Raw genomic sequence first — 15,082 nt, 5'->3', positions numbered from 1 at the left:
AAGACAACTTCCAGGTCCCATGGTCCTCTCCGCCAATCGGAAGGCTGGGAGGGCGGCGGGCCAGGAGAGGGAATTCTCCGTGCCGTGGGCGAGATGCAGATCTGGGGCCCCGGGCTCCCGCTAGCTTCTCCGCCCGCGCAAGCCGAGGTGCAGGTGCTGTGGCTTCCGCGCGCTTCGCTCCTTCTCAGCAGCTTCTCTCGAGCTACGCCTCGGCCGTCTGCCGTCTGCGTGGGCCTGAAAGGCGCAGTTGAACTTAAAGCGTTGGTAAGCTCCTGCCTAGGGTATGGACTCGCCTTCTTGGGACGCAGAAGCGGAGGGAAGGAAGTTTACCTCCCTCGGTTTTTGCTTGTTGGTGTTTCCCAGGGATTTGCATTCTCCGTTACTTACAACTTGCTGACTGTTCACAACTCTCTTTCGCCTGACCAGACAGCTCTCTTGCTCCAGGGCCAGCTGCCTAGAGGACATGTCCAATTGGTTTTCCACTGTTAAGGTAGCTTTGAACTCAAGTTCATCCGCAGACCTGCTTCTTACCTCCTATATTCCTTGTGTTGGTGAATGGCATCGTCCACGCAGTCTTGCCCACCAGAAAACTTAAGTACCATTCTAGAGCCCCTTTCCATCTTGCCAATCCAATGGTTCACTGGGTTCTTCTCATTTTTGGGGGGATAGGGGGAGCGAGGATATTGTGGTAAAACATACATAGTATTTATCATTTTAATAATTTGTAAGTGTGAAGGTCCATGGCATTAAGTACTTCACGATATTGTGTAACCATCACCGCTGTTGTAGCCAATTTCATTACTTTGCATGTGGTTATCGTTTTTCCGCCATTTTTGAAAAGTTTGTCCTTTCCCTGGTGACTCGGTCAGTAAAGAATCCGCCTTACAATGCAGGAGACCTGGGTTCCATTCCTAGGTGGGGAAGATCCCCTGGAGAAGGAAATGGCAACCTACTCCAGTATTCTTGCCTGGGAAATCCCATGAACAGAGGAGCCTGGCGGGCTACAGTCCATGGGGCCACAAGAGTTGGACAGAACTTAGTGACTAAGCCACCATCATCGTTTTTCCAACACTATTTTTGAAAAGTTCCTCCTTTCCCTGTTGAATGGATTTGGCACCTTTGTTGAAAAGCGACTGACCATGTATGTGAGAATTCATTTTCTGGACTCTCTTATTACATGTGGCTGTATCTCTGTCCTTATACTGGTACATATTCTTCTATTGTAACTTTGTAGTAAGTTCCTAAATGAGGAAGTTATTAGGATTTCAACTTTATTTTATCCGGATTGTTTTGGTTATGGCAAGCCCCTTGAAATTCCGTATGAATTTGAGGATCAGCTTTTACATTTCTAGGAAAAAGGCTGTTGTAATTTTGATAGAGATTGTGTTGAGTCTGTAGATCACTTTGGGTAATATTGCCATCTTAATTTTAGGTCTTAGTGTCTGAATAAGAAATATCTTTTCATGTACTTAGGTCTTTATTAATTGCTTTCAGCAGTATTTTCTTTCAGGAGCACTTTTCCGGGTATTTAATTTATTCTGATAACATAAATGAAATTGCTTAATTTCCTTTTCACACTATTGCTGGTGTGTAGAAACCCAACTGATTTTTGATGTTGGTCTTGTACCCAGCAGTGCCTCTGAATTTTTTTTTTTTTGACCCTATAGGCTTTGTTGTGGATTCTTTAGGATTTTCTGTATATATAATTATGCTGCCTGTAAATATAGTTTTACCTCTTTACAATTTGGATGCCTTTTCTTTCTTTTTTTATCTAATAGTTCTGGTTAGAGCTTTCAGTACAGTGTTGAATATCAGGCATCCTTGACTTGTCCATGACTTGCTCGAAGAGGTATAGGTAAATGATTGCATTTGATTTAGATATGGGTTTTTTTTTACAAATACTTTTATCATGTTGAGGAATTTTCCCTCTATAACTACTTTTTCTGAAAGATCTTATTATGCAAAGGCATTGTACTTTGTCAAATAACTTTTCAACATTAATTGAGATGATCATGAGTTTTTTCCTTAGTTCTGTCAAGGGAATATTTTAAATTGATTGATTTTATGATGAACCACCCTTGCATTATTGGGATAAATCCCGCTTGGTCATGGGGCATAATTTTGTTAATATGCTGTTGAATTTGATTTCCTTATATGTTGTTGAGGATTTTGGTGTCTATATTCATAAGAGATATTGGTATATAATATTTTGTGATGCATTTAGTTAGCTTTGGTATCAGAATAATGAGGCTTCATGAAATCAGAAAGCATTCCCTCTTCCTCAGTTTTTTGTAAGAATTTGAGGAGGATTGTTATTAATTCTTAATTAAGTATTTGGTACAATCCCTTGCTGAAGCCATCTGGTGCAGGACTGTTCTTTTTTTGGGAGGTTTTTGATTACTCACTCAATCTCTTGTTATGAGTATGTTGAGATTTTCTAATTTTTCGAGAATCCATTTAAATAATTTGTATGTTTCAGGGAATTTGCCTGTTATATTCTAGATTGATTTTATTGATCTTTCCAAGGAAACAACTTTTGGTTTCATTGATTTCTTTTTTTTCTTTTTTCTTGGTTTATTTCCATTCTATTTCCTTCCTTTTCCTAGCTTTGAGTTTAGTTTGTTATTCTTATTTCATAAGGCATAAAGTTAGGATATTGTTTTGAGATTCTTGTTTTTTAATGTAGCCATTTACAACTGTAAATTTCTCTGATTACTGCTTTCATTGCATCCTGTAAGTTTTGGATGTCTTTATCATTACTCATTTTCAAGTATATTCTAATTTCCCTTTTGAGGACTTCTTTGACTCATTTGTTCTTTAAGAATGTGTTTAATACCCATATATTTTGAATTTTCCAGTTTTCCCTGTTACTGATTTCCAACTCCATCCCATTGTAGTTGGAAGACACTTTGTTTAATGACCTATCTTTCAAAATCTATTGAGACTTGTTTTGTGGCCTAATATATGGCCTGTGTTGGAGAATGTCCCATGTGAACTTGAAAAGAATGTGCTGCCATTGTGCAGTGGAATGTGCTGTATACCTGTTAGGTTCAGTTAGTTTATTGTGATGTTCAAGTCCTCTAATCTTCTGTCTGGTTATTCTATTCATTATTGAATGTGGGCTGTTAAATTTTCTAACTATGACTATAGAACTGTTTATTCTTCCCTTTAATTCTGTTCATTTTTGCTTCAAATATTTTAAGAGTCTATAACTAGTTATGTGAAAGTGAAAGTTGTTCAGTCCTGTTGGACTCTTTGTGACCCCATGGACTATATAGTCCATGGAATTCTCCAGGCCAGAATACTGAAGTAGGTAGCCTTTCCTTTCTCCAGGGAATCCTCCCAACCCAGGGATCAAACCCAGGTCTCCTGCATTGCGGGCGGATTCTTTACCAGCTGAGCCACAAGGGAAGCCCAGGTATACTGGAGTGGGTAGCCTCTGGCTTCTCCAGTGGATCTTCCCGATCCAGGAATCAAACCAGGGTCTCCTTTATTGCAGGCTCATTCTTTACCAACTGAGCTATCAGGGAAGCCCAAGATAAAAGTGAAAGTCGCTCAGGTGTCTGACTCTTTGCAATCTCATGGACTGTAGTCCATGGAATTCTCCAGGCCAGAATACTGGAGTGAGTAACCATTCCCTTCGCCAGGGGATCTTCCCAACCCAGGGATCAAACCCAGGTCTCCTGCATTGCAGGCGGATTCTTCCCTGATAGCTCAGTTGGTAAAGAATCTGCTTGCAATGCAGGAGACCCCGGTTTGATTCCTGGGTCGGGAAGATTCTCTGGAGAAGGGATAGGCTACCCACTCTAGTATTCTTGGGCTTCTCTTGTGACTTACTTGGTAAAGAATCTGCCCCAAATGTGGGAGACCTGGGTTTGATCACTAGGTTGGGAAGATCCCCTGGAGAAAAGAATGGCTACCCACTCAAGTATTCTGGCCTGGAGAATTCCATGGACTACAGTCCATGGGGGTCACAAAAAGTTGGACAGGACTGAACAACTTTCACTTTCACTAGTTATGTAAATGTTTATAAGTTTTTATAATCTTGCTCTATTGAACCTTTATTAATATATAATGACTTTGTCTCTTGTAACTTTTTTGAAGTCTATTTTGTATAATCTTAATATAACCACCCAAAGCTCCCTTTTGGTTAGTACTTGCATAAAAATGCATAGAATATCTTTTTTTTTTAAACCTATTAATGTCTTTGGATCTAAAGTGAGTATTTTCTAGATTGCATATTGCTGGAACATGTTTTTATTTTATCCATTCTGCCCATCTCTGTCTTTTGATTAGAGAGTTTATGCCATTTACATTTAAAGTAAAGACTGATAATGAGTAACTTATTTCTGCCATTTTGCTACTCGTTTTCTATAGGCTTATAGCTTCTATGTCTTTCATTTCTTCCATTACAGCCTTCTTTTTTATTTTTTTTTTGTAGTGAAAACTTTTGACTTATCTCTTATTTCCTTCTGAATATATTATATAGACATTTCCTTTTTGGTTACCATGGGAATTACATTTAACAGCTCAAAATTGTAACAATTAAATTCATACCCGTTTCAGTAACATACAAAAACTGTCCTATACAGCTCTGTCTCCTCTTTCTGTTCTTGACTTTTACAGATTACATCTTTATACATTGTGTGTGCAGTAAATTAGACTAATATTTTTATGCATGTCATTAAAATCATAAATAAAATGGAGGTAAATGATAATTACACTAATAATTCTGTAGTTGCCTGTATATTTTTCTTCACCAGAGATCTTTATTTCTTCATATGACTAATTATTTTTGAGCATCCTTTCATTTCAACCTGAAGGATCCTCTTCATCATTTCTTGAAAGGTGGGTTTAGTGGTAATGAATTCCCTTAGCTTTTTTTTTTTTAATCAGAAAATGTCTTGATTTCTCCCTCATTTTTGAAGGACAATTTTACTAGATATAGAATTGTCCACCAAGAGTTTTTTTCATTCAGTACTTTTAATATTATCAACCCACTGCCTTCTGGCCACTAAGATTTAAGATGAGAAACTGTCTTACTGATCTTACTGAAGATCCCTTGTATGTGATGAGTATTCTCTCTTGTTGCTTTCAAGATTCTCTCTTTTCTTTGGCTTTCTACAGTTAGATTATTATCTTTTCTTCCCTTTCTCTCTTCTCCTTTTGGGATATTTATAATGGTACATTGTTTCTCTTAATAGTGTGCCGCAGACCTCTTAGGCTCTATTTAGTGTTCACATTTCTTTTTTTTTATTTTTCTGTTCCTCAGATGGAATAGGAAGAACATGGAATCCATCTCTACCTAGACAACAATTATATGGCAGAAACTGTCTGAAGTAACTATTTCAGAACTCTGGAGTCTATTTGAATGCTTGCATGTTCCAGGGAAAATTTTGGTTGATCAACTGAGGTTAATTCAGTCAACATGAGCCTTTAGTGTGAATAGATAGGAACCTATTCGTTCCTAACCCTCAACCCTGTGCTAGGCAGTCATGTTTATATTGCAGGTATGGCTTGCTGGAGCCAGAGTGGGAAGTAAAAACCTTGTTCTCCAAATACTCGAGTTCTACATTTTATTTTTATTGAAGTATAGTTGATTTACTATATTGTGTTAGTTTCAGGTGTACAGCAAAGTGATTCAGTTATATATATATATGTTTGCTTTTTTATTATGTTTTATTACAGGATATTGAACATAGTTCCCTATGCTATACAGTAGGACTTTGCTGTTTATTTATTTTATATATAGTAATCTGTATCTGCTAATGCCCAATTCCTAATTTATCCCTCCCAGACCCTTTTTCCCCTTTGATAAACATGTTTTCTATGTCTGTGAGTCTGCTTCTGTTTCATTGATAAGTTCATTTGTGTCATATTTGAGAATTCACATATAAGTGATAGACAAAGACATTAAAACAACTGTCTTAAAGTTGCTCATTGAGCTAAAAGAAAACATGGATGAAGTCTGGAAAATAATGTACAAAAAAATGCAAATATCATTAAAGAAATAGAAATTATAAAAAAGAACTAAAATGAAATTCTGGAGTTGAAAAGTACAACAGAGATAAGAAAAAAAATTCATTTAGAGGGGATCAAAATATACTTTGGCCACCTGATGTGAAGAGCCAACTCATTGGAAAAGACCCTGATGCTGGGAAAGATTGAAGGCAAAAGGAGCCAGGGGCAGCAGAGGGTAAGATGGTTACAATAGCATCATCGGCTCAATGGACATGCTGCTGCTGCTGCTGCATCGCTTCAGTCATGTCCGACTCTGTGCGACCCCATAGACAGCAGCCCACCAGCCCACCAGGCTCCCCTGTCCCTGGGATTCTCCAGGCAAGAACACTGGAGTGGGTTGCCATTTCCTTCTCCAATGCAGAAAGTGAAAAGTGAAAGTGAAGTTGCTCAGTCATGTCCGACTCTTCTCGACCCCCATGGACTGCAGCCTACCAGGCTCCTCCCTCCATGGGATTTTCCAGCCAGGAGTACTGGAGTGGGTTGCCACTGCCTTCTCCTCAATGGACATGAGTTTGCACAAACTCCGGGAGATAATGAAGTACAGGGAAGCCTGCTGTGCCACAGTCCATGAGGTTGCAGAGTCATACATGACTTAGTGACTGAATAACAACAAAATCAGACTTGAGCAGGCAAAAGACAGAATCAATAAACTTGAAGATACTTCCTTCAAATTCAGTCCCCCCCCCCACCCACTTCCTTTGCCTCAGTTTAGGTGTTTCTGATCTGCCTAAGATCAGAAAGTGATATTCAAAGTGTTCTACTTACTCCCTGTTTTGCCTTTTCTACAACCCAAATCTGTTATTGGCACTATCCTTAGAAACCTCAAGGGCACCCTATGTTTATAGATTGAACTTCATTTTCCTTATTTTAGCATTTAGGGACTTTTCCATTCTGGTTCCAGCTTACCACCTCAATCTACTGAGCTTAAGATATAAATTCCATTTTCCAGGAAATATAAAGTCTAAGGAAACAAACTCAGTGACTTCTTGAGGAAACAACTGTTCAGATGCAGAAGATAGGAAATTTTGTACTTCAACTGGACTTATTTCTTCAATAAGCCAGTGTCCTTCAATTTTTTTCTTATAGTACTAGATTAAAAAATACTTAAAGGACATCACAACCAGACATAGTGTGTGGACCTGGACTGGATGCTGACTTGGGAAAATTAGCTATAAAAAATATATTTTGGTCAACAAAATTTGATTATAGTTAGGTATTAGATGAGAGGAAAATTTACTGAAATGATATTACTGATTTGGAAAAGCCAGCTGTAAAAATATTTTTAGGTTGTTAGAAAATTTGAATGAGATCTAGGAATTAGAGGAAAATTTAGTGAAATGCTAAGGTAGATACTGTTGTTTGAATATAGCAGACTGTTTAACTATGTGAACTCATTTTGAAAAACTATATAGACACAAAGAAGACTTTTAATCTATTAATACTTGTAGTGGGAATCTGATGTTTTATTTGAGGTTGTCCCTGTTTTGGATTTCCAGGACATACTCTAGTGATTCTGTAATAAAATTTTACTTAAAAGATTATGTTAAGATTTATGTATATATTGGAGAAATACATATGAATCAAGAAATACATGAATGTATGGTCACCAAACTATTAAAAGTGGTTTTGTCAGAGTGTCAGGATTTCAGGAGATTTTGCTTTCATCGTAATGTTATATCTGTTATTTAAATACTTTAAAATGGGTGTGTATTTCTGTTACATAACTGTGTAAGGAGAAGGAAGAAAGCTATTTTACTGTGGGAGTGCAGCCAAGTCGATTATAATAGACAAGTCACAAAGAGGACTGCAACAGAGCACAGCTTTTTTTTTTTTTTGCTGTGTCTGGTTGATTTAGATGCACTATCCACAGGAAAACTTTGCGAATGACTCATTTGGCAGGAAAAGAGCATACACTATTTGAATCAAGAAAATGAGGGAGAGGCTTTAGAATTATTTCATAAACTGTCAAGACTTAATTCGCACTTTTTTTTTTTAATAAATTTATTTATTTTAGTTGGGGGCTAATTACTTCACAATATTGTAATAGTTTTTGCCATACATTGACATGAATCAGCCATGGGTTTACATGTGTTCCCCTTCCTGGACCCCCCACCCACCTCCCTCCCCATCCCATCCCTCTGGGTCATCCCATTGCTCCGGCCCTGAGCCCTTGTCTCATGCATCGAACATGGAATGGTAATTCGCACTTTTAATAATCATTTTTTACAACTACACTGTAAATTCACTCGAGAGGGACTTTCAACTACATTCTATTGCTGTTCTATCACTTTTGTATGGCTTTTAAATAAAATCCCAGCCCCATCTTTGAGTAGCACTCTGAAACAACCTAGTTCATTTTGTTCTATTTTGTGTCTCAAAGGTGTCAAAGTAGTTGTGTTGTAGCCAGTCGCCCTTGATTTCAAAGTTAGAAAGTTTTGACTTCTAGACGGAATCCTGTTCCTTAGGCTGGATTCCTTTACAAAATGAGAAAAATCATACCATTCTCAAGGTTTGTAGTAAAGCCAAGTGACATACCTGTAAAGGAACCTACCTGTCGACAATCCCTGGCACTTTCTGCGCCCTCAATAAAGGCCAGGTGTGTTGGGTTAACATCATTAAGTGCGACTTTAGAAACAGCTTTTAAACGTTAAAGGCGAGGAAGGGATTCCTTGCTCTAGCACCAGTGACTTTGAGGTTGCACCCACCTCACGCTCAACAGGTACTACTCAGCCTGCTGCCCCCGCCAATCCTGCTCCCAGTCCTTGATGCAGGCACAGAGCCACTGTTGGCCCTCGCGCGCGCACACAAGCCAGAGACGGGTCCAGCTCCCAGAGAGCAGACTCCGCGCAGGCGCAGAATACGGAGGCGGGCTAAAAGCCCAGGTGGAGTCCGCGGAAAGGAAGTACGCCCCTGCCGCCTGTCGTTGGGCCAATGGGGCGACTCGGCTTTGCCAAGGGCCTATGAGGCAGGGCAGGAGGCGGGGCGGAGGGCGGAAGGAGCGCTCTCACGTGAGTAGGGGGCGGGGAGGGCGGGGGCAGGGCGGCTGAGGAGGCCCAGGCGGCGGAGCCTCCGGGACGGCGAACGGCGGGCGGCGGAGGAGGAGACGGCGGGTCGGGTAGGGCCGCGTTTCCCCTCCTCCTCCTCCCACCCACCAAGCCCGGGGGGGATCCTCGGGCGGTCCCTGCGGGGAGTCAAGCCGTGTTCTTATCCCGCGGGGCTGGGCCGGCGAGACTGCGTTCAGCTCTCTCGACGAGCCGGGTTCTGAGGGGAGCAGTGATTGGGGGGAGGGGGAGCAGCGGCCCTGGGGTGGGGGGGTGGGAGGACGCATGCGCAAGCGGGAACGCTCGGACAGCCCCTGCCCAAACCGGTTCCCCCTGTCTGGGTGGGTGTATCCCTTCTCGGTGGTGCACTTGTGGCCGTCTCTCTCGCCCCCGCTGCAAAGCCGGTTTGTCTCTTGACCTTTTATGTTTGGGGAGAGGTCCTGTTTGAGGATTTGGCTGCTCCCTCCGCCTCAGTTTCTCCCCGTTACTCCCTGGGCCTGTACCTGTGACTTAGGCTGGCTTCGGCCTCCAGCTAGCTTCCTGGGCTGCTCCTGATTTGAAAGGCTTGCTTTATTCTAGTGTCGGTCTGCCATCTCGTGTTGGCCTTTCCGTCTCATTTTCCCACCTGCTATCAAAGTGTCCCCAGTAGCCCCCTCTTCCCAGAGTCTTTTAAGTGTCTGCCCCCAGTCCCTCACTGCTGTATCGTGATTCCCAGCAGCCTAAAGGGCTTTAGGTGTTGAGCCCGAGAATCACCCCAGACTTCCAGGAGTTCGCTGTCCATTGCCTGGTGGTACTTCGGTGTCCCTTCTCTTCTAACATTCGGATTGTTATCTGCAACTGCCTTTACAGTCATCTCCATACTTACGGTTCCTTTATCTTGGAAGCAAAAGCTCTAGCAGACCATGCTGTTGGTACGCTATAAGTGCCCCGTTAGTTTCAATCGTCTTCCGACTTGAATTGGAGATCTTTTGAAGGTTTTTTTTGTTTGTTGTCAGTGGCGGGGGTGGGGAACAGGGTTGCACAATTCACTTGATATTTTCATTCAGATAAACATCTGTATTCACATACGTGGGACTGGAGTAGTAAGTCGCGAGTGTGTCTGTATCCCAGCTGCTTTGTTTAGGAGGAAAAAAAAACCCAAAGAGAGTGAATTGAACTGAGTTTGTCACATAAAACGGAGGTTTAGGAAGTTGGAAAACTTAGGTGCCAAAGGAGTGCACGTTTTCGTTTTTAAACGAAGGACCTGTTGGCCTTAATTCTAGCGTGTATAAGGTGCTATTTTAATGTATATTTAAGGTTTTATTTGGGTTTACTTATTAAAAGCTGAAAGTGAGTAAGGGACCGAGTTCTTTAAAATCTTCCTTAGTAGACCTCAGTTTCTATTAATAAAATTTGAGTCCACGATTGATTTGTATTTATTAGTAATGGGTTCAATACGTATTAACAGTTCAACTTTGTCATCAAAGTTTAATTATTGCTATGTTATGGTACACAGTTCCTTTTCGTTTCAGTTTTATAACTCAGTTTACAGTTAACTAGCTCAGCTCATCGGTATTAAGATACATGGGTACTTAACTGCATACATTTTGGCATTGTTTTGCATAATGATTTTCTTGTTTTTACTTTTAAAAAATGTTAAGTATAGTTGATTTTGGCATAGTGCTCTATTAGCAGTTTGCAAGTGCTTAACCTGGATAAAATTGTAGTTTAGTGGGACTGGAAAAGTGAAGGCACTTGTTTCCTATCCTGCTGCATATTGAAAGAAGTGTATTATGCGCGTTATCTATAGAAGGGAACATGGTTTTTCATAAACGTATCTCAACCATACAGCCTTGGTTCATTAAAGAAGTCGTTTTCTGTTATTGAGTACGTCTCTAGCTAAACTTTACAGCCCAGATTCTTTTATTTAGAGAAGTCATTATCTTTTATTGAGCACATTTTCAGTTGAAGTGTTTCCAGCTGACATGAAGCCTACTTTGACGGTCTCACCATTTCACAGTGATTATTTTAACATGTGCCCTTTGAGTACCGGCTTCAGAAAATAATTAGTTTAATCAGTTCTACTGTGGTGTGTCTTTATAGTTGCTGATGTGCTGAGGTTCTGACATAGGCTGCCCAAGTGTTATCTTTGTAGTCGAGATAATCAGATACTACACTTTTCAAGCATGTGAAATAAATGTATGTAAAACTTAATCTTTCTTAAAGCTAGAACTCAAATATTAAAGAAGTGCTAATTTAACCAGCGTTCATAAAGCAAGGTTTGGCATGCATTTGGGTGCTTTGTATGTAACTGCCTTGTTTTATTTATTTTCCATAGTTAGATTCTAAAGAAAGAAAATCCAGGGCTAAGGACTTGGCTATCCATGGGTATACCTGATAAAACATATGAATTTAACAGCTGTTTCTTTTTGCATAATATAGTTACCTGGTCTCCCCTCCCAATCTCTCCAGTTTTTTGTTGATCCTAAGATCCCTATTCTTCAGAAAAGTTGTAATCCAAGACAATACTGGATAGACACTTAAACTTACATCCACTCTTGTTGACCCCTAACTGCCTTGTTTCTCTTCATGTGTAAAGACTGACCAAATATGGCAGTTTGCAAGTCATGAACAATTTACTTTATAATTTAGCTTGGAAGTTTCCTCTTGCCAGAGCAACTGTATTACTCTGAGGTAATCACCAGAACTTTTTGAAGGTTTTATTTTTCTGTCAAGTAGAGTTCCATAAGGCCCAGCTTTTCCCTCAAATCCCTTTTTCTGTAAATCATAAAATAGTGTAAGTAAAGCTCTAAACTTGTTTTTAAGGTCATGCTTGACATTAAATGGTATATATTACCTTGGCTCTAAAACATTTGAAGTATATTTTCTCGATTGTGTGGCCTGGTGCTGAATTTGGAGGTTGAGGCTTCTTGGGAGTTAATGCATGGTTGTTACCTATCTCCAGTTGGTTGCATCAGCTTTTATGTAGTAAGTCCCAACTCCTTGGCATCTGTTAATCTTTGTGGCAATAATTTTTTCTGCCTAATAAAATATGACATCTCTTCAGGTTCATTAGCAAATTACTTTCTGTGATAACTTTAATAAAATGTTATTAACCCTTAAAGCCTAACAGTAATTTGACTTTTTAAAATTTCTTTTCTTTATTTTCCCTTATTTTATATACACTTGGTAATTATAATCAAGAATCTTTGGTTATCTTATTTTCCAGCTTCTGAGGGTGGCCCTTGTGTCAGAAAAAGGAATTGATGTACAGAATATTTCTTTGGGAATGTATTTTAAATGTTTTCATGGGTATTAAGAGATCGTATTTAAGGCTAAGTTGGATTAAATGTTGGGTGTTTGTATAACAGTACTGCTAAGAACTATGAATTAGTCATTTTAATATTTTTACTATAGATTAATAAACTTTCTTATGCCCTTGAAATATGCTGATGAACGGATTCCGGCAAGGTGAGAATAGAGACATGTTGTGTAAATCTCTTTTGCTGTGTGATACAGGATTTCCTCTGGTATACCTGCAAAAGAGAAATGGTTACATCTTTATCGTAGTTACTTGTTGAATTCTCTGTGAATTGATGAAAAATCTGATTTGTAACCTCAAAAGCTAATTCTTAGATTAAAAAAACTGTTCCCTAGCAGAAACATCTATTTGTTATTTTTATATTTTTGCTTTTTGGTTGTGAGAGAAGGTCTTTTTAGACAGGTTTAAAAGCATCTGTGAAGAGAAGGAGGAGAGAGGAAGGTTCAAGAGGAAGGGGACATATGTACTCTATGGCTGATTCATGTTGATGTTTGGCAGAAACCAACAAAATTCTGTAAAGCAATTATCATTCAATTAAAAAAAAGTAAAAAAGAACTTGTAAATTATCCCCTAATAAAGAAATAATATATATTAAATTAAAACAGAAATCTCTGACACTAAATTGAGTATGTGTGAATTCTATTCTTACATGGTGCCTATTCCAGTGCTGTGAGTGAAAGTGCTCAGTAAATGTTTTTTGGTTGCCCAACCCCCTATTCAACAGTCTTAACAAATGCCCCACCATCCTTGTATAAAAATGGACCAGGGGACTCATACATCAAAAGATTCAGAAAACTTGTGTGTCTTCTGTTAAACATTCATGGTTTGTCTACACACATTCCCCTGAAAATCAGAGGTCATGAAAAAGAGAAACCATTTTACTGCATTAATCTCAGGCTTTGGTCATCTAGCAAGTGATTTGTTTGCTTGGCATTAAGTTCACCTGTGTTAAACATTTCAGATCCATGTATAGACAGGTTGGTATTCTAAATGGAATAGATCGATCTTTTTCACTATGTGTGAGAAGGAACTATACTGAGTAATTTTCTAAAAACAGGAAAAGTCTTTAGAAAATCCTGTATTGCTTAAAAGTATTAGCTTTTATATTTACAGAACTGGTGTAAATTATATTATGCTTGGGAAATCCATTCCAGAAAAAGTAAAGACAGTTCAGTTCAGTCACTCAGTAAGGTCTGACTTTGCAACTCCATGGACTGCAGCATGACAGGCTTCCCTGTCCATCACCAACTCCCGGAGCTTGGTCAAACTCATGTCCCATTGGTGATGCCATCGAACCATCTCATCCTCTGTCATCACCTTCTCCTCTTGCCCTCAGTCTTTCCTAGCATCAGGGTCTTTTCCAGTGAGTCAGTTCTTCACTTCAGGTGACCAAAGTATTCAAGTTTCAGCTTCAGCATCAGTTCTTCCAATGAATATTCAGGACTGATTTCCTTTAGGATGGACTGGTTGGATCTCCTTGAAGCCCAAGGGTCTCTCAAGAGTCTTCTCCAACACCACAGTCCAAAAGCATCTATTCTTTGACACTCAGCTTTCTTTATAGTCCAACTCTCACATCCTTACATGACTACAGGAAAAAACCATAGCTTTGACTAGACGGACCTTTGTCAGCAACATAATGTCTCTGCTTTTTAATATGCTGTTTAGGTTGGTCATAGCTTTTCTTGCAAGACGCTTGTCTTTTAATTTCATGGCTGAAGTTACCATCTGCAGTGATTTTGGAGCCCAAAAATATAAAGTCTGTCACTGTTTCCGTTGTTTCCGCATCTATTTGCCATGAAGTGATGGGACCAGATACCATGATCTTAGTTTTTTGAATGTTGAATTTTAAGCCAACATTTTCACTCTCCTCTTGGAGAAGGAAATGGCAAACCACTCCAGTATTCTTGCCTGGAGAATCCCATGGACGGAGGAGCCTGGTAGGCTACATTCCACGGGGTCGCAAAGAGTTGGACACGACTGAGTGACTTCCCTTTCCCTTTCATCAAGAGTCTCTTCAGTTTCTCTTTGCTTTCTGCCATAAGGGTGGTGTCACCTGTGTATCTGAGGTTATTAATATTTCTTCCCACCATCTTGATTCCAGCTTGTGCTTCATCCAGCCCGCCATTTCTCATGATGTACTCTGCATATAAGTTAAATAACAGGGTGACAATATACAGCCTTGACGTACTCCTTCCCCAGTTTGAAACGAGTCTGTTCCATGTTCGGTTCTAACTGTTGATTCTTGGCCTGCATACAGCTTTCTCAGGCAGATCAGATGGTCTGGTATTCCCGTCTCTTTAAGAATTTTCCACAGTTTGCTGTGATCACACAGTCAAAGGCTTTAGCGTAATCAATACAGCAGAAATAGATGTTTTTCTGAAATTCTCTTGCTTTTTCTGTGATCCAAGGGGTGTTGGCAATTTGATCTCTGGTTCCTCTGCCTTTTCTAAATCCATCTTGAACATCGGGAAGCTCACGCTTCATCTACTGTTGAAGCCTGGCTTGGAGAATTTTGAGCATTACTTTGCTAGTGTGTGAGATGAGTGCAATTGTGTGGTAGTTTGAACATTCTTTGGCATTGCCTTTCTTTGGGATTGGAATGAAAACTGACCTTTTCCTATCCTGTGGCCACTGCTGAGTTTTCCAAATTTGCTGGCGTATTGAGTGCAGCACTTTCACAGCATTGTCTTTTAGGATTTGATAGAGCTCAACTGGAATT

At 39.8% G+C, this 15,082-nt stretch overlaps 1 protein-coding gene across 13 annotated transcripts in view; it reads left to right on the top strand.

Moving 5' to 3' along the window:
• Nucleotides 1-34: 34 nt before the first annotated feature.
• The window catches only part of RABGAP1 (RAB GTPase activating protein 1), a 156,035-nt gene continuing 140,987 nt past the window's right edge, over nt 35-15,082 (top strand). For 10 of the 13 annotated variants that reach the window (XM_081588671.1, XM_081588670.1, XM_081588673.1 and 7 more), the window contains exon 1: nt 9,043-9,136. The gene's annotated coding sequence lies outside the window, so the exon portion shown is untranslated. The other 3 variants (XM_081588667.1, XM_081588662.1, XM_081588666.1) reach the window with 2 other exon arrangements.

This window comes from Giraffa tippelskirchi, chromosome 4, assembly GCF_054371585.1.
Source record: "Giraffa tippelskirchi isolate mGirTip1 chromosome 4, T2T-mGirTip1v1.2.pri, whole genome shotgun sequence".
NCBI lineage: Eukaryota > Metazoa > Chordata > Mammalia > Artiodactyla > Giraffidae > Giraffa > Giraffa tippelskirchi.
The sequence above is the reverse complement of the archived record's forward strand: the minus strand, read 5'-3'. Positions and strand labels throughout refer to the sequence as shown.